The 19874-nt window shown below is 34.1% G+C and overlaps 1 long non-coding RNA gene across 1 annotated transcript; it reads right to left on the bottom strand.

Annotated features, from left to right (window-relative positions):
• Positions 1 to 13408: 13408 nt before the first annotated feature.
• LOC121430148 lies at positions 13409 to 15603 on the bottom strand. The gene is made up of 3 exons (XR_005972005.1): positions 15565 to 15603; positions 14004 to 14128; positions 13409 to 13518 (listed from the first exon to the last, which is right to left on the bottom strand). It is a non-coding gene; the product is annotated as an uncharacterized LOC121430148 (long non-coding RNA).
• Between the last annotated feature and the right edge of the window lie 4271 nt (positions 15604 to 19874).

The following is a 19874-nucleotide window of genomic DNA, read 5'->3' as shown; positions in this document are numbered from 1 at the left end:
GGCCTTTTTTATTTATCCAGTGAATTTTGCCCATTCTAAAGTAATTTCTGCTTATTTTTTAACCTTACTGGACAATATGCTCCCCGCATTGGGTAAAATACTGCCCCAAATTGGTTGGACACATAATTACCCTCGTGGTGGTAAAAATTTTACCCAACATTTCTTATAGTGTATCTGAAAGCGCTCGCTCCCTTCGTTTGAGGTAATATCCTATGGGACGTTACATACTATTCTTTAAAAGTAATTTGAGTGACATTTATGTTTAATGTGAGGTTGTGGATTGCCAAAGATACACAGCTGAATTTCTCTCTGAGTCAGTTAAGAGGACACTTTCATATATCATGGTATGGTCAAAAATAAAAATATATATATATTTAAAAAAGTGTATGGAAAAAATCCGATTCAAAATTGTAAAAAGTTGTAAAAAGAAAATCCACTACTTCCTCGGCATCTTCGAATTATTTTCATGAACATTTGCCCTCTTTAGGTTTACGAGCTTGTCGTTTTCTTAGAAATCTGCGCGCCTTGCCCACCCCCCCCCCCTCTAGACATTAAATAGCCATGCATGTGCCCCTCTTTGAAGGACGATGCAATTATTTTCTCTTTCATTTCAGTTTCAAAAATTTGATATTCAGGATATTAGAGCCCTCAAACTTTCATTATACAGAAGCTCGTTGAGCGGAAGCTCGACATTACTCTGGGCTTGTTGGAGATCGAGAGTGACGTAACAAAACTTGAAAGTTTGATGTGCTAATTCATGTTAAGTAGGCTTCTATTCCATGTATTTCATTGATCATAAAAACTACACGTGTATAAACAATTAAATGTAATGAAATAATACAAGAAAATATACAACAAATGTTTTTATGGGAATTGGGGACGACAAAAAATGCCGGAAGCTTTATAAAACGCCCGACACCTGCAAAAAGAGTAAAAACAAATTGTATATAATTATGACAGAATGAAAACATCAATAAATAAACAACAGACGGATGGAGGGGGGAAAGTAATGATAATCAAAGAAGATAATGGTTAAAACAACAAGTAGCTCAATCAAAATCATGCGTACAAACTAAAAAGATGGGACTTGAATTACTTTTTCAACTCTTAGGATATTATTCCAAACTTTGGGACCTTTAAAATGAATCTGTTTTAAAGGAATAAAATAAAATGATATGCAAAAGATTCGGATAACTAACTATTATAATAAAAAAAATAATTAGAAAAATAGCAATGGGCCAAGTATGGGACCCTGGGGCACTCCGCGTTTACAAGGGTTTCTTTCACTGGCGAAGGCAAGGTCGGACACATGGGGCATGCGGTCTCCATGTTGATTGAAGAAAAAAAAAATCACCACAAACAAACACAGAAATGAGGAAAGAAGAAAAATAATATTTGATTTGATATTGATTTTCTTCTCACAATTGTACATAATATGATAAACATAACATAACAAGGTCGAAAATACTACAAGACATAATATAACTGCGTTATGTAAATGTGTTTTAATAATGCATGCGCATGCGTCGTGGCATAAAAGGGTTGGGCTAAAGTCACTAGTGATAACACACGCGTGGTCTTTCCACCTCAATGTGATATAATTTTGTTATATCGTGTGCGTGTAATTAAAATAAGTTTTACTGGAGGAAACAGAAAAATATATTCCGTTGATATTCTCCCTCGCAATTATAATATAGCTTCACTACAATATTTAACTGAATACCATGTTATGAGTATACAGAATGCTGCTATGTTTCGCTGGTATGGCAAATTGTCTCATTCGGTCGCTACTTTCCCTCGCACAAAGATGCCATCCACTTGGTTGTTATACACCCAAATGGTGTTTTTATAAATAATAAAATATTATTTTCACTGGTGAAAACAACGAAAATAACCTTCGATTCCATACTTTATTTAAAACAACTGACCCTGTTTAAAAAATATAAAATACTGGGTAAAGCAACAATTTTTCTTCTTTCTTTCTTTTTTTTGGCTCGGTTGCTGAGCTCTTTCACAATGATATCGAAGAAAAAGAAGAACAAGAACAAGACGAAAGAAGAAGGAAACAATCTTTAGAGATGAAAAACATTTTCTAAAAACGGTGGAAATAGATATCTTAGTAAATTAGAAAAGGCCTAATATAGGCACTATAAGGAAATATAATTGTTCATGTGAAGTGGACTATAGAGAAGACAATGAAGTCAAGAATCTGTAGGGCCTACATTGTGAAGGAAGGAAATGAATTGATAAAGTCACTGGATCAACAATGTCAATTATGTACAGTCAAATTGAAGACAAATCTTCAGACAATAAAAATAAAAAATAAACTTTTGTTTGAAGATTGCAAAGTGTTGTCTTTCATCTATTCATTAATTTCATTAATTCACAAAATTGAAAAAAAAAACAGGACAGCAAAAACGAAACATTTCTTTACATGCAAACTAAAAGGCAAAACACTTATTCAAAACACTTTTCTTTCATATTTGGACTATAATGTATTGGCAAACCAAAAGAAAAAACATCCAATTCCCCTTCCTTACAATAACTGACTTTCTAATTTTAACCTGACTGACTTCCTGTTTATCAGTATTAAACACAATAATGAATGTTATTAATAGCGAAAGTAATTAACACAAATGAAAAGCTCACTTAACACACGCATCCCTATCCATCATGTCCATTACAATAGTGATATCGATCGGAGCGTATCCTGGTTCGCGACGTCACTAACGCAGGGATCAAAATCGACTTAAGTATCGAATCCTGATTTTGATTATATTAGGAAATCCAACAACGAGTTCACAGCGATAAAAGGGAAATCGATCAAAAACATCCTGAAAAAGGATCAATAAATTATAAACTAATTGGTTTCCTTTATGGGTTTTAGTGCCAAAGATATCGAAAAGAGAATAAAAAGATCGTTACGAATTTTATTTTTGAGGGTTTTTAGTGTTTTTTTTTCTCACAATAAATGTCTCTTTCGGGGAGGGAGTAGGACAAACTCTAAACTCCCGTTGATTCGAATAAAATAAACGAGCTGTTGCCGTATTTAAAATATTCAGCATTTTGTTTTCACTGGATTTTTAAAATTTATCACTACAAATACAAAGTCTATATTACAAAAACGAAGAAAAAAAAGGAGGAGGAGGACGAGGAGAAAAGAAGAATAAGAAGGAGAAGAGAATAATAAGAAGAAGGAAAAGAAGAAAAAGAAAAAGAAGGAGGAGAAGGAGACGGAGAAGAAAGGAAAGGAAAGGGAGAGAAAGAAAGAACAATTAAAAAGAAAAAAAAGTAACGAAAACATAATCTATGTTAATGTTCAAATTTAGACGCATACATTCGTAATTCCGAAGCTTCCTATTTCCGACGGTTCGTTAGTCCGGAAACGAAATGAGAATCGTAATTCCGAAGGTGCGTTAATCCGAAAACGAAATGATTAACGAACCTAATTTCGTTTTCGGACTTATGAACCTTTGGAACAAAGAACCCGGGGGGCACTTCCATTCACGAGTGGATACCATGCGCGACCAAGGGGTCTCGAAAAGCACCCTAAACACGTAATTTCCATATTCTGAAAATGAACCCCTTAACAAGTATTGGCGTGTGAAACCCTTAACAAGTATTGGAAACAAAAACGATACTCTTGGCAAATATTTCCTGAAATGAACCCCTAAACAAGTACAGGAATGTTTTATTGTTACGGTTTCTTCGGTCGTCGGCTTTACCTTATTTGGTTTAGTACGACCCCACTTCTACACCTCGCGCAAATCGGACTCTAAACACGAAGTGTTGGGGCAAAAATGACATCCTTTATAAAACATTTTAATTTTGTTTTATCATCCCCGCAAATTAGACCCTAAACACGTAATTTTCCTAGCGAAATAGATACCCTTTTTTCATTATTTTTGTGTTTTTGGCACCCTTATCACGTTACGTACGTAACGTGCCCTATCGTGAAAAAGACATCCTTTTTACGTGTTTTTTGGTCGCGCATGGTATCCACTCGTCAATGTAAGTGGCCCCTCCGGGCAAAGAACATTATTTCGTTTTCGGATTAATGAACCTTCGGAATAACGCCACAAATGTTCGGATTAACGAACCCTTTTACACTTTCGGATTAACAAACACCGATGTAAAGGCAATGTACGTGTTTCGGAATTACGAAGTGTAACCAAATTTAGATAAAAATTTCCCACTCCAACTAAAATGTCAAATTATGAGAGACGCATTTCACAATTGCTAACTGATACGTTAGTCATTAAATGAAACTTAATTTATCATAAATCTTACTTTCAGTCATGAAATTACTTGTTCTTTTCTCAAGAGCAATTATCGTTTAAGGATTTGCTGTCATATTAATTTCTTTATCCTGATGGCCTTAGAGATGATACTTCAAACGAACCTTCACCCTCCTCTGCGATTCGTAATTCTTCTTATTGTAATTACATGAATATCTTGAAAACCAAGAAAATGAGAGAAAAAAAAACACAAAAAAACGAAACTTTTCAAGCATGTATAAGAGAGTGACTCAATTGTATTTTAAAATCAATTTTCAATCGTTGCTCGAGTGGATACTTCCGTGTCAGATGCGAAAAATTTGAATAAACTTTGATCCAACCTTTGAATGTTGAAAACAAATTAATGAAGTATTGCTCTGAATTTTAAGGGGAGGATGGGAGCAAAGGGAGCGAAAGAGGGAGAGAAAAGGGGAGGAGGAAGAGATATTTACATATGAATCCATAAATTCTTAGAGGTGACTAGATGAATGGTCGGGGAATACATTGAAATCCTTAAATAAATATTTAATTTTCACATTACAAAATGTATAACTATTTTATTGTTTTCCATGTCAAGTACTATAGGGATTGATGAAATTCACTAAAAATAGAAGAAATTGTGCTACCACACTTCACACGATTATATTTATATATTTTAAATTCATTTTGACTTTTAATGCAGAAACTCCTGCAGACCTTTTTTTTTAAAGGATCGCCTTACACGCAGACCAACTCGCAACAGAGCTCTTATTTGTTTGTGTTTTTTGTGTGGCTTGTGAGGGAAACGAACATTTCAACTATTATTATGTGTTATGATATCATCCTTGGACTAATTATTGGTATGTTTCACATTACCCTTTTTATTGTAAATAATATGTATGGTTAAATACGCAGTAATATGTTATTTATTGCATTCAGTGTGTGATATATGTGTACTTTTTAATTATGTAAATAATTACACTGTTTTAAGACATTTTTAATAGTGTATATCCATGTGCAATTCAGTCTTTGTAACTGCGATGCTTGATACAATAAATACCATACAATACGATACTTACGTTTGGACCTGGGTTATATAGGCATACCCCTACACACCCCTCCCTCCGCTAATGTGTACCATGTATTCATTCTTTGATTTTTTTAAAAATCAATTATTGGGCCAGTTGACGAAATTCCGTGCGTTGAAGCCGAGTGTGAAAACCAGAAAGATAATTCATATTGTAATTTATTGAATTTGTATACCTATATGGGGAATACCCGCAAGTCACGTGATCAACACACCTTATTGCTCGAAGGAAGGATTCTTGATGAAATAAACAGGAAAATAGAAATGCAATAAATGCACACGTATTATATAACATTCATGTTCACACTGTTCAAAATGTGTTCAGTCACTGCTCAGTGAAAAGCACATTTCTTTTTTATTTCTTGAAATGAATTATGCGGGCTACATATTCTGCTGAGCTCAAGAAAGAATGAAAAGAAAACTTTAAAAAGATTGGATAAAGAAAGTGAACGTCATTCAAATCCGTTTGATGATGATGATGGTGATGATTATATAGCGCCATTTATCTGTATAAAAAATCAAAAGCGCCGACTCCGGCTCCCCAATAATGTAACACACATTATTCACAAAGTTGCTGGAGAAGATGGGTCTTTATAGTTTAGATTTGAAGGTCTCGATAAAGTTACAATTACGAAGTTGGATTGGTGGAGAATTTGATTCTAAGTTAGGCTTGAAAAGTGTTTTGCTTATGGAATGACTGAAAGGAAATACCCACATTGTAAATTATTGTGAAATGATTACACCGATATAGATACTGAACATTACATCAATAAATCATTACTCATTGTTAGCTTCACGCTCAGTGCATTTATAAATTACCCTTTACGTCATTGCCCGATTCTTGTGAAGTCAAGTTTAACTTAGACCACGGTCTAACTCTGTGCTAAAATTATGGGCAGTCAAAAGTTCAAAAAATCTTTTTACATGTTATATTTCTTTTCATGTTAACTTTTTTGTTTCCTTTTGCATTCATAATGAAGAAATGTACTTCGGACATTCCCTGACAATTAACAATTTGGGTGTCATAATCATGAGTTCATAAATTGAATGTGTACTGTTAGGGATTTGTGCTCCAATCGGCTCTCCTTAGTAAAACCATAACTTTAAACCAGGGTTTAATTCAAACCCGAATTCAGACTACGGGCCATTCGGGGGAGAGTTTCATCAACATTTTTGTCTGACAAGTTGTCAGATCTGACATCTTTCCTTGATTCTGATTGGCTGAGAGGTATGGTTACTATGGTAATTGTCGGATAAAACAGGACTTGTCGGACAAACTCCCTTCATGAAACGCTCCCCAGATCATAAGCAGGGGAGTTGTTTCACAAAGCAGCGATTTTCGCAGACCAATTTGTTCTGAACCACTCAGATGCAAGTATTTCAACAGCTTGTAACAGCAATTTGTCAGTGATTGCTACAGGATATTTTGTTTCACGAAATACTTCCCATATCTTCATTGTGCATATCACATTTATTTCAGTCTCTTTTGAATGAGTTAAGGGTAAATGAGTGTTACAAATTACAAAGAAGGGGATTAGGGGGGGGGTGTAATGTAAACCTAAAAACGTGATCCCCCAGAAAAAATGAAATAAATAAAATAAATAATGTAAGTCGAGACCTATATGCAAAATTTTGACAAAAAATGATAGATAAAATAAACTTTAAATTGAATTGAAATTTGAAAGAGACCTACAATACAAAAGTTTGAGAAAAATTTGATGACAAATGAAATAAAATTACAAATTTAATTGAAATTTGAAAGAATCATACTTGAAATGCTGGATTATATGATGTAAGTTTGATTTAGATCATGACGCAAAGTAACTCGAGACATTACTTTTTCCATGAACGTTGTGAATTGGAGAGATATGGGTGTCTAAAAAACCTAGTCTATGATTATGAGTGGGAAATGTGTTTAAAAGTGAAGGAGTGGGAGAAAGTGAGTGGGAAGAAAAGGAGAGAGGAGGGGGAGAATGAAAGAAAAGCAGGCATACTGTACATACATTACATACATACAGACAGACAGACCATTATAGACATTAAGACAGGTAGAGCGGGAGACATATAGACAGAGAGGAGCAATATAGGATAAAGAGAGAAAATAATACATGCAAATGTCAGTACAGAATCAGGGAGAGAGAGATAGAGGCCCGCATTCTGAAGTCAGGTTTAACTTAGACCACAGTCTAACTCTGCAGAGCTAAAATTGCGGGGAGCCAACTTCAGACAATTCTGTATATATTGTATATTTCTTATGTTTACTATTTTGTTTCCTTTTGCTCTCATAATGAAGAAAAAATACTTCAGTTATCATTCCCAGAAAGTTATGAACAATTTGGGTGTCGTATGAGTTAATAAATGGAAAGTGCTGTACTGTTTAGGATTTGTGCCCCCATTGGCTCTCCATAGTTAAAACAAAATTTTTAACCAGGGTTTAGTTTAAACCCGAGTTCAGAATACGGGTCAGTGTGTTCGATGAAGAGAGGGGATGAAAAAAATAGATTGTCTTTGAGGAAACAAGGAAATAGAGATAAAGAAACAAACATATGCATGAACAAATATTAACAAGCAATGTTTAAATGGACCCCCCCCCCTTCTCTCTCTCTCCCTCTCTCTTGCTCTCTATATACATTATGTTGCAACATGGGGAATCATATCTTCATCCACAGTATCAAGGCAAGGTTAATAATACCAGCATAAAAATAAAATCAAATGTAAAATAGATCTATTCTCGACTGTACGCAGTCAAACTGTAGCATGCCTCGACCATTGCCAGACCTGAATATATATTACACACTAAACTTCTAAGATGTTTAAATAATGGTTGCCTTAACTTGCCTATACATACTTGGAATTCTTCACCATCACCTTGATATGGCAAAGACGAATCAGATTCTTTCCCCTACTGCAGAGTGCAGACCAACCTTCTTCAACAAAATGAATTCTTAGAAGGAAAAAAAAAGTATCTTTTGACTAAAAAAAAGAAGTTTTTTTTTTAATTTGTCTCAACGTAATAATCGCCAGCCTGTTCTAGTGAAAAAACATGTGAAATGACTCACTTGAAAACTTGAAAATTCGCCATTTTAAACATGTGCTCGCAGGCAAGAATTTACTTGTTCTTTCCATGTAACAAGTTAATGGCCCGACAGTGATTTTTACCAGTCTGGGACCGTCGAACCGGCGCTAGTGTCGGACGCCGTGTATAATACATACTACATGATTGGAAATTTATAAAATAGCAACAAATTATTCAAAAAAAGTATTGGCGTATTCGTAGCAAAAAAAGAGGAACAAATACTCTAAAAAGGGAACGGTTGGCATGTCTTCTACTGTATGAAGACTTGTCTTTAGTTTTAAGTTGATCCTCTACATCCAAATGGTTCTATAGTTATTGTAAGAACGAAAACCAGACAGACTGACGAACAGACAGATTGAAAAACATTACAATGCTTCCAGCCATCACCTACATGTATCATAGAGGGCGTGAGATATGAAAATGTACAGGGGGTGGAAACTCCGCTTCTGCATCCGGTCAGACATGGGGAAATTTTGGAAGGTCAAAAGTGCACACTGCTCCCATTTTTCGCGTACAAGGCTATGGACACCGCAACTTCATGGCACACCAGCGAAACAGAGGCGTGGTCATAAATTGGCCTGCGCGCACAGCGTAAAAATATGCAAATAAGCAAATTGTCACAAATTAGCATAATACGCGACGTGATTGAATATGAAATGTATTCATAGAGCTGCGTCTTTGGTAAATTCATGTCATTGATCGATCCCCCGTTCACCCCCCCCCCCTCAAGGTATTCAGTTGTTTATTCATCTTTTCTTGTTTACATATTTTTTATTCTTTCGCTATTATTACTACATCAATTAATTCCCTTATTTATTTGCTAGATATTTCCCTGGAAGACATTTTGGAAGCTTACAAGAGATTCATTAGTATGATTGAACTTAGGGATCTGCTTGCTCTATTGGTGTTCATCACTGCCCATTATTTTCATTACATATCATGAATAGCCACAAATATTTGGTTATTAATTTTTTTTTGGGGGGGTGGGGTAAATACTTAAAATGATGAGAAAAATCTGAGCAAGAGAGCAATCAGGTCATTTTTTTAAGTCTGAGTTTGGGATGGGAGCAAAAGAGAGCCCAGTACCCCCCCCCCATGTATTTGCTCTCATCAAGGCTATCTTAAAGGTCACTTCCAAATAAAATAAAAATTTTGTACCTGCCCACCCCCTATATTTCTCTATCGATTCCACCCCCCCCCCTCCTCTCTTCCACACACACACATTCCACATAATCATGTGAGCAAACAATTATTCTCATTTCATTTTAATTCCTATCCCACTTTTAAATCAAACTCATTCATGTCTTTAATTCGGCTGCACCTGAATGTCACAGTATGCCATGTTGCAATGGCTTTTATGGGCTATCTTGCCACGCATGTTATTTTGATACTAAATACCTGTTGTACTAGTATTATACCCATGGATACCCGACATACAGAATCAATCAGTAGCACTATCATATTCCAGTCATATAGAAGTAATCTTCAGTGCCATTTCATCACAACACAGTTTGGTAGCAATAACATCATCATCACATATCTTTCACGGAATATAAATTGGTGGATTAATTAAATCACGAATATCAAGATTAGAAAGTAATATTTCAAATTAAAATGTTTATTAATTAATAAATTTTTGAATACATGATAAAAATATTTTTTTCTCTTTTTTCTCACCAAAGCATCAAATTACATCAGCAAAATGCCTATAATGAGTGCAAAAGAAATTGCAAAGATATTACAAGAGACGGGATGTATTTTTTTGGTAAAATCTAGAGAAAAAAAATTGAAAAAAAATAAGTATGTATATTCACTTACATAGTTATTGATAAGCCTTACATAGTCAATATAAGGGGGGCATCAAGGATGCCATTAATAAAAAGATTATCGATATACCTCTCAAAGTCAGTTACTCAAATATCAAATCATTATTTTAGCATTTGCTGACAAGAAATAGCCTGCTAATCTAATCGGTGACACTTCATAAAAAAAGGGAGCACATTGCCACATTTCTCTAAAGAGTGCCTTCCCAAATCTGCACATTAGAAAATCAGTAACAAAGTTGCTTATTGTCTATTGTTGTGAAGTGCTGCTAGAGCTGTGTTCTATTTCCAACAAATTCTTTTATTTTCAGAGCTAATCTAGTTCATTATATGGGACATCGACAATACAGTGTTACAAAAACAAAGAGATTAAAAACGAAAAAAAATAGTACAACTTTTCACTTCCCCCAGAAAATGAATTCAACAGCTTAATGTCCAGCAATACATAGAGGTTCTTGTTTCATAAAGACTTCAATTATGGTAAATTGGCCCCAAATTATTATCCATAAGGTGAACACATTACTGTATGAATTCATTTGGGGTGGTCCTGATAGAGTAAAACGTGAAGTTTTGGTTAAAGAATACGATGAAGGGGGGTTAAAGATGACTTGCCTCAAATCGATTATTCAAGCTCAGAAAATGAAATGGGTTTCGAGACTTTTCTCTTCAACTTCGAAGGGCTGGAAAGGTATATGTTTAGAATTGTTGTCACCTGTCGGTGGAGAATACATTTTTTATTGTAATTTTGATATGAAATATTTGAATATTGAAGTGTCAAATTGGTTGATGGACATTTTACAAACATGGTGTTTATTGGAAAGGAAAATAGATATTACCAATGAGTTTATATGGAACAATCAATATATCACATTTAAAGGAAAATCTATCTATAGACCAAACATAAAAGAAAAGGGATTCACCAAAATTACTGATATGTTAGATGAATTTGGACGCCCACTACGCTGGAGGGAAGCGAAGGAAAGGGGGTTAAAGTTTACTGAGTATTTTGAATTGTTAGATTGCTATAAAATAATGCCAGGGAAATGGAAAGTTTTCTTTTTACAACAAGACTACCATCATCTTGTAAAAGAACCTGAGGATTTCCCTTCTCTTTTCTGTGAATCTGCATTTAGACAAATTCAGAATATATCGACAAAGCAATTTTATCGCACTTTTTTAAACATTAATAACTCTGAAACCTCCAAGGTGTTTACTCACTTTAATCAACTTTACAACATCGATAGGCAACAGACTTCCAAATTGTTCACTCTTCCATTACGAATCACTATTGACACCAGACTTCGAATCACACACTATAAAATTTTAAATAACTTAATACCTACAAATGAATGGCTCACAAAAATAGGAAAGAAGACCGATGCATTATGTTCTTTTTGTAATGCGACACCCGAGACATTAGATCATTTATTTTTTGTATGCCCTAAAATAGCATCCTTTTGGAATGCGTTGCGTACGAGAGTGACTGACTTTAGTCCTAATTATTTCCTTTCACGAGAAACTGTTTTATTTGGATTACTAGAACCACTTACACCATCCACCTTAGCATTTAATTTTCTAATTTTACTTGGTAAACAATTCATTTTGCGATGTAAATACCAAGAGACTCTCCCTAGTTTAAAACAATTTAATTATTATCTTTTATCTTATAAAGTTACCGAAGAAATTATTGCAAAAAAGAAAAACAAACTCAGTAAACACAATGTAAAATGGCAAAACATAAACAAGTATTTTTCCATTGCATAAATTGTAACCACTGTAGATTCATATTTTGTGTTATCCTTTTTTGTGACTTTGTTTTATCTTCTGTTCATGTTGTAGTGGTGCTTCCAGTCATGTTAATACATGAAAATGTCATATTTTTTTTGTTGTTGTTGCGCTATACCCCGGCGATGCCGCCAGGTCGACTCTGGACCGTTAGGTATGGCCATACCCTCCCTTTTTCTGTTAATGGATCGTCCTGTCGGCAGCGCTGGGGTACAATTTTCTTGTAAATTAAGATTATGTTGTATGTACTTATACAATGTTCTTTTTTATTGAAGTGCAACGATATGTTTTGTATATTTTGATTATTTTTTATGACGAATAAAAACTGCAAAGATAAAAAAAAAAATTGGCCCCAAATGTAACTAGCAACTAGCATGGGAACCCCAATTTTGATCTGTTGCTTTAATGTTTCCATAGTAATTACCAGAATTTCAAAGTTAGAATAGTAGTTAGTCTTAAAGGGGAGGTTTACCCTGACAAAAAGTTTATTGTAAAAATATTAGAAAAAATAATAAAAAATATTGCCAAAGGTTTGAGAAAAATTCATCAAATAATTAAAAGATATTAGAATTTCAATTATTTGATTTGTGACGTCATATGCGAGCAGCATTCATACATAGCGAATGGTAAAAAATCAAATAAATGTCATTTTCTCAGAAAATTGAAAATGGTTTTCACTCTACCTTTTGTGTATCAATAGACAAATCATTTCATACCCGATCATGAATAGAAAACAAAATTAGGTCATCAGGAACCATACAAAATTTGAAATTCATGCATTTTATATTACATAACACATGGGGCAGCTGCTCGTCTACTATGACGTCACAAATCCAAAACTTTGAACTCTAATAACTTTCTTACTTTTTAACGGATTTTCCTGAAACCTTCACCAATGTTTTTTTTACTAATTTTTCTGCTATTTTTACAACAAGGTTTTCTTCAGGGTGAACTTCCCCTTTAATGAATTGGGGTCCTGGACTGAGAGTGATTTCTTCGCCCTTTGTTCTGTCACATTGTTTTTATTATGCACATTTTTTCAATGAAAATCCATTATTTCTTATCACCTTTATATGTCTGTAGGCATGTATGTTACATAGCCCAGACCTCAGTAAAGGTCCATTCTGCATTGTTTAGATAACCAGAATACAACCTATCCCTTTCAAACTACTAATATTATTCAAAGTGCTTTCACTACCAGTATAAGTACTACATGTAGATGATTAGAACATTGATAAGGGGGGGATAAGTGTGCCCTTTGGAAAAATATTTTAATCTTGTGTGAAACCTATGGACCTAAATATCTATACTCCAATTAATTTTTTTCAACAGATGTGTAGTTTAAGCAGCATTCAATATTTATTGACACATTTATTTAAATTCATTCAAGTTTTTAAATCTGTAATTGCAATGAAGAAACTGCTTGTTATGAACCTGGCCTTCATATTTCTTCTTGATCTGCCCTGGTGATACTCAAACAGCTTGTGAAACCTGCATAGTAAACAAAAAGAGAAAGGAACAAAATGAGCTGCTGATATAAATTATTCTTACTCATCTAGTCCAGTTTATTTAGAAGTTTAAACTTTTTATTAGCCCCTACTCTTCCATGCAATATTATTTAGAAAATGCACATGTAGTAACTTATGTTGCCAGATAAAAATCATAGATCACTATTATGGATCATTATTCTATAACTTTTTTTTATTAAGTGTGAAAATCCATTCAAATATATATCGAAAGATTAATCTCAATATTTTGTTCTTTTATTTCTGTCTTCAGAGTAACTGAGTTTTAAAGTGAATTTATGTATGATTAATATAGCTAAGAGACATGGACAAGAAGTATGCATTGATGATAATGGAAATATTGGTGAATTTGAATCCAAAAGAACATTATCTCATCATGGAGCTTTACTTTATGGGATAACATGATTCAGAAAAAATAGGTTTTTTATATTTTTATGAAAACAAGCATACCTGGCAAGCTTTTAGATCAGATATCATGTTACTCATCAGATTGTACCTCTTGGTGATGTGCAAATGGTATTTGACTTTGTACTTCTGACTAGGCTGGGACTGCTAAGAACTGGATCCCATTGGATCTGCAATTCAATATACATACAATACTTTACAGTTAAAAATTTCAAAAGTGATAAACAAAATTCCTCTCTTAAAACAATTTTTTCAGAGTTCCAGCTTTCAAAATTCCCAACACAAAAAAGCAGGTCTTGACCAAAAACTAAATGGTTCAAGCATACGCGGCCTACTATAGTGAGGTCTTTTGTCAATCTTCAATATATATATACACCAAGCCAGCTTTGACAGATGTAGGATAATTATCATTTGTGTAATAATATGGCTCTCGCTCATTCATCAGTGCGAGACAATCGTTAATAATTTTTTGCACTCGTCTATAAACATGTCTGATTTGAATCTCTACGTTAAGTGAGTTCCTCTTTAAGTTTGATTTTTATTTTAAAAAAGGGTTAGCTCACTTGCTGGCAGGTTTAAATGACCCTTTGCCTTTCACCACAAATAACATCAAGTGAGGACAATAAAGATAAATCAATTGGATCAGCCGCTCTCTCTGCTTAGCCTTATACTTAAACAATTCAAAATAGGGCACTATAAATTTTCTCAACCCTTCCAAAAAACAATTGAGCAGTTTGAACCCTGACAAATAAATGCTGCCCCCCCCCCAAAAAAAAGAATCATTAAACTCCGTTGCTAGGCTAATTATATTTTAGTCCAATGGTCCAGCCAGGAACTAAAATAAAGTTAACTTAAATCTTTGTAGAAAAAAGTCAAACCAGACAGATCTAGAATTTTATTTTTTAAAATCTATGTTCAAGTTAGACCTATCCTAGGGCCTTACTTTTATTTAAAAAAAGAAAAACGTTAACATCTGTCTCAAATCATTCCATGCATGAGCATGGAAAAATCTACCAATATCATTCCAAACAGATTCAGTTCATTTAGATTTAATTTCATTTCATTTTAAATGCAGATAATTTATTATATTGAAATGGCGGTGTCGAAAAATCAGTACTAGGCCCATGGCCTATAACTTCAAATTTCAACTCAAGCTTGTTTGACAATTAATTTCCAACACCTAATGACCTAGCCTACATCGGCAATTTCGCAGCCGGCTGGCACCGGCGATATCAAAGTCCGCATCCCGCTCTGGCTATATCGGTAATCGGTATTTGGCTTAATTTTGATGCAGCTTTGCCGTTAAACAAGTCCACATCTACCCCTGATATTTGACAATAAGAACTAAAATACAGATTTAATAAGGGCGGACATGAAGCATCCCAATTAACCAACTTAGTTCTACGAAAAACTATGTTATTTTCTGAGAAAATATGTCAGTCAGATTTCAGACTTATTTAGGATCAGGACAGGAAAAAGAAATGGAAATATGGAAATTGTGGTTTGCGTTGTAAACTGCACTTAAAGCCATGCATGCGACGCCGAACCCCAGCAAACACATAACAATTTCAACTAAGATCAAAGTAAGGAATTGAACTTAACTTACTTTTATTCCTATGGAATGTCATTAGATTGATATTAATGTTTCCTCCAAGATTTTCTGCTCCTTTGAAGTTCACTCAGAAATCATGTTTTCGAACATCAATTCTAAAAACAGATAATTAGACTTGCTATTGTATTTCAAAAAGTTGAATTTCGCAGAATCAAAAAGAACGACACTTCGCACAGATATCGTAGGGAATTGTGGGACGGAAAAAAATGTTTAATGCATGAGGACATGAATAAAACATTAGCGTTTTATCCAATCATACAAGTGCATTGTGCGTATTTTGACGTCATTAGTCATGAATTAAACATTGACCTTCCAAAATCAACCTTCAAATTGGACAAATGGCAGCCATGTTTGTCATGTACAAAACCTATGGAAAATCAAAAACGCGCGAAAAGAGTTGCCTCTCTAGCTCCCTTCGGGAGCTTACGTATACGTAAGATCGTATCTCTGTGAAAATGTAGGTACTCATCACACATAATGAAATACCACAAAAAAATACAATACATAGACAACAATAATTTCAATGCATAAATATACATAATACATGTACATTTTAATGGCTAGTTCGGTCATCATATTTTTCTCTTCTTTCAGAACAAAAATGAAAGCCATATTTTACTGCAAATGTTTGTACAAAGCTTGTTCATATACACTATGTACAACAATTAAAATCGATTTGAATTGAAGGACAATACAATGCCAATAGGCTACTCTTGTTGAAGAAGTTTACAATCAGAAAAGGTAACAGATAACATTGGAACACACCATCAGAAAGTCAAGTTGTTAACAATACTATGAAGAAATTTGCTTTGCAACTAATTGTGATATAATATAGGGAATTTTTCATATTTTCAAAATGTACGGCTTTGGATTTGTTCAATTGTCTTTCTGTGCAGGCAAACTTGGGGTTCCATCATGTTAAAACAAGTTTATGAATATCTTGAATACGTAGTGTCAAATAAAAAAAATTGTAGCATTAGTACTGCTTAAGAAGAACACCCTCCCCCAATTAGAAAAAAAATACGAACATATTCAAAGAAATATATAGTAACAGGAAATGTGTGTAGGTTATAATTTACTGAAATATGCTGGTTTGAGATTCACACTGCACTGAAATAATTCAGTATGATCAGCTGATAACATTTTTTATAGAAATTGTGCATTTGTTATAACTAGAATTTATGAAATACCCCAGTCACATTTCCCCTACAGCGGCTGTACAGCGAGTCGAAAACAACCATTTTAACATTTAAAGGGGAAGTTCACCCTGACAAAAAGTTTATTGTAAAAATAGCAGAAAAAATATAAAAAAATATTGCCGAAGGTTTGAGAAAAATTCATCAAATAATTAAAAAGTTATTAGAATTTCAATTATTTGATTTGTGACATCATATGCGAGCAGCATTTCTACATAGCAAATGGTAAAAAATCAATGAAATGTCATTTTCTCAGAAAATTGAAAATGGTTTTCACTGTAACTTTTGTATATCAATAGACAAATCATTTCACACCCGATCATGAAAAGAAAACAAAATTAAGTCATCAGGAACCATACAAAATTTGAAATTCATACATTTTATATTACATAACACATGGGGCAGCTGCTCGTTTATGACGTCACAAATCCCAAATTTTGAACTCTAATAACTTTCTTACTCTTTATCGGATTTTCCTCAAACCTTCACCAATATTTTTTACTATTTTTTCTGCTATTTTTACAACAAAGTTTTCTTCAGGGTGAACTTCCCCTTTAATTTACCAGCTACACATAGGTGGTTTGAATAAAACAGCTGTTTTGACTCACATTACTGTAGGGGAAATTGCAGCATAAGTGAATTATTACTAGTTTGATGCATTGCCTACCACTAGATTTTAATATCTGTTTAGATTTCTAGGAAATTCAATTGTTACATAGATTAAACTGCCCATGTAATATAACAAACAGCCTAAAACATGCATTTACAATGCAAAAGAATACTCTGAGTTGCAAATATTTGATTTTAAAAAATAAATTTGATTTGTTGACAAACAATTTCAAAATTTGACATTTGAAAATAAAATGATTAATTGCATAATAATGATACATTTTATCAATGAAAATTGGACTCGATCAAATACAAATATATAAATGAATAGGTGGGACTATGGAAAAGAATCGGGAGGCAAGTGGGATTGAACAATATGATAATATAAAAAAAACATTGTGACACAGAAACTTAGAATACTGGTAGATGATATCGGCTCTTACTCTGAACCCAGGTTTACTTTAAACTATGGTCTAAAGGTGTAGTTTAACTATGGATAGCCAATTGTGACAGGTGTCTCTAACAGTACAAGTTCAATTTGTCGGCTCATTTGACACTTATAACAGTCACAACCAACTGAGAATAATTACTGAAATAGCTCTCTTCGCCATTAAAACATGAGATAGCCGAGGAGAGATAGAAAACACATAATGTAAATGCAATTTTGACATATTTGGCTTCCCATAATTTAAACAGTTACTCGACTTCAGAATATGGGTCAATGGCTCAATTTATCGCAACAACTGAGTTTTTCATGTCTTCCAGCCTAGAAATGTGATTCATAACGCTCTACACCATTCATTATAGTGAGTTTGCTCAATTCACAATTCACCAGGGTCCCGAGGAAAGGATTATTAAAACATCACCAACATTTGATTTCCCCATCCCCACATTTCAATGGCTTGTGCCATGCACATTGGGGGATTTCAAGTTCGGTGTTGATAGCGTGAAAAGGCTGCTGAAACAAGCTCAAACCCCGAGGTGGGTTCGGAGGAACGATATCGATTGTGTCATCGATAGCCGAAGACGTCATGCCTCTGCCCTGCTGATCACCTCAACTTTACACAAGAACTTCTCAACGACAAAATCTGAAAGAAATTACACTAAAATCTCATCGTACAGAATGCAAATTAATAACTTCACGATTCTGAAAGAGAAAATATTATTGTCCAGTAAAATGTTTAAGGTTCTGATGAATGCAATCAGCAAAAATCTAATTTTATGGGGATGTTTCATACTGTTCGCCGCCTGATCGTGGGCTTCAAATCACCAACACCAAACTTGAAATCACAATTTTCCCAATCCCTGGAGGTTGGTGTTGGTGAATGGGGAAATTACATGTAGTTCATCATCACCAGTTGTGACGCTCGGTTCAGCAGACGGTATTCAACACGAGCACTCAACATGAACTGCTGGAAATACGTCATATTTTCCGACGTCAATCGCAACACCGTACTTAAATCACTGATTATGCTATAATGCTGGGTCAGGCAATCGCGTATACCTGACCATTCGAGAAGAGGGCACCCTAAATTTGCAAAAAGGTTGGGTCCTGTTTACCCGACCAAGAATTTTACAATAATTTTCACAAAACATCGGGTAAACTAGACCTGACCTTTCGGGAATTTAGATGGCCCTTTTCTTGAATGGTCGGGTAGACGCGAGTGCCTGACCCAATTCGACAACCCGACGTGATGACACTAGCATCTGCAATCTTAGCTGAACAAAGTGGTAAGGGAACGTTGTCGATTTAACTCAGGAATCCTTAGTGACTGACAATTTCCCAGTTTAAAGGGATGGTCCGGGCTGAAATTATGCATAGCTTGATAAATAGAGTAGAATTCACTGAGCAAAATGCCAAAAATTTCAACAAAATCAGATAACAAAGTTATTAAATTTTAAAGTTTAGCAATATTTTGTGAAAAACAAGGATATCCATTAGGTAGGCTGATGATGTCACATCTCTACTTGTTCTTTTGTATTTTATAATACAAGTATGAAATTAGGTTTATTCAAATTTTTTCCTCCAAGAACTAGAAAAATTGGATTGATAACTGATTTAGTGCATATTTATTGCTGCAACTTATTTCATTATAAGGGAGACATATTATCCACACAAGTATGAAATAATGAAAAAATTATGATTTTATGTCATAAAATGAGAAAACGGAAAGTGGGGATGTGACATCATCAGCTCACCAAATGAATATTCATTTTTCACAAAATATTGCTTAACTTTAAACTACAATAACTTTATTATTTGTTATCCAATTTTGTTAAAATTTTCGGCAATTTGCTCTGTGAATTCTACTCTATGTATTAAGATATAAATATTTTCGGCCCGGACCATCCCTTTAACACCAAATTGTTAATGTTCATGGCTGACAATCAGCCACATGGCGGTTTTTACATCTCGCAATCAGCATGTTACATGTATAATATTATGCAGTCCGAGAAGTCAAATCAAAACTAAATACATAAATCCAAGAGTGCAGAGCA

The sequence above is a fragment of the Lytechinus variegatus genome, chromosome 16 (genome assembly GCF_018143015.1).
Source record: "Lytechinus variegatus isolate NC3 chromosome 16, Lvar_3.0, whole genome shotgun sequence".
NCBI classification, from domain to species: domain Eukaryota; kingdom Metazoa; phylum Echinodermata; class Echinoidea; order Temnopleuroida; family Toxopneustidae; genus Lytechinus; species Lytechinus variegatus.
Note: the sequence above shows the minus strand (reverse complement) of the source record. Positions and strands in the feature narration are given on the sequence as shown.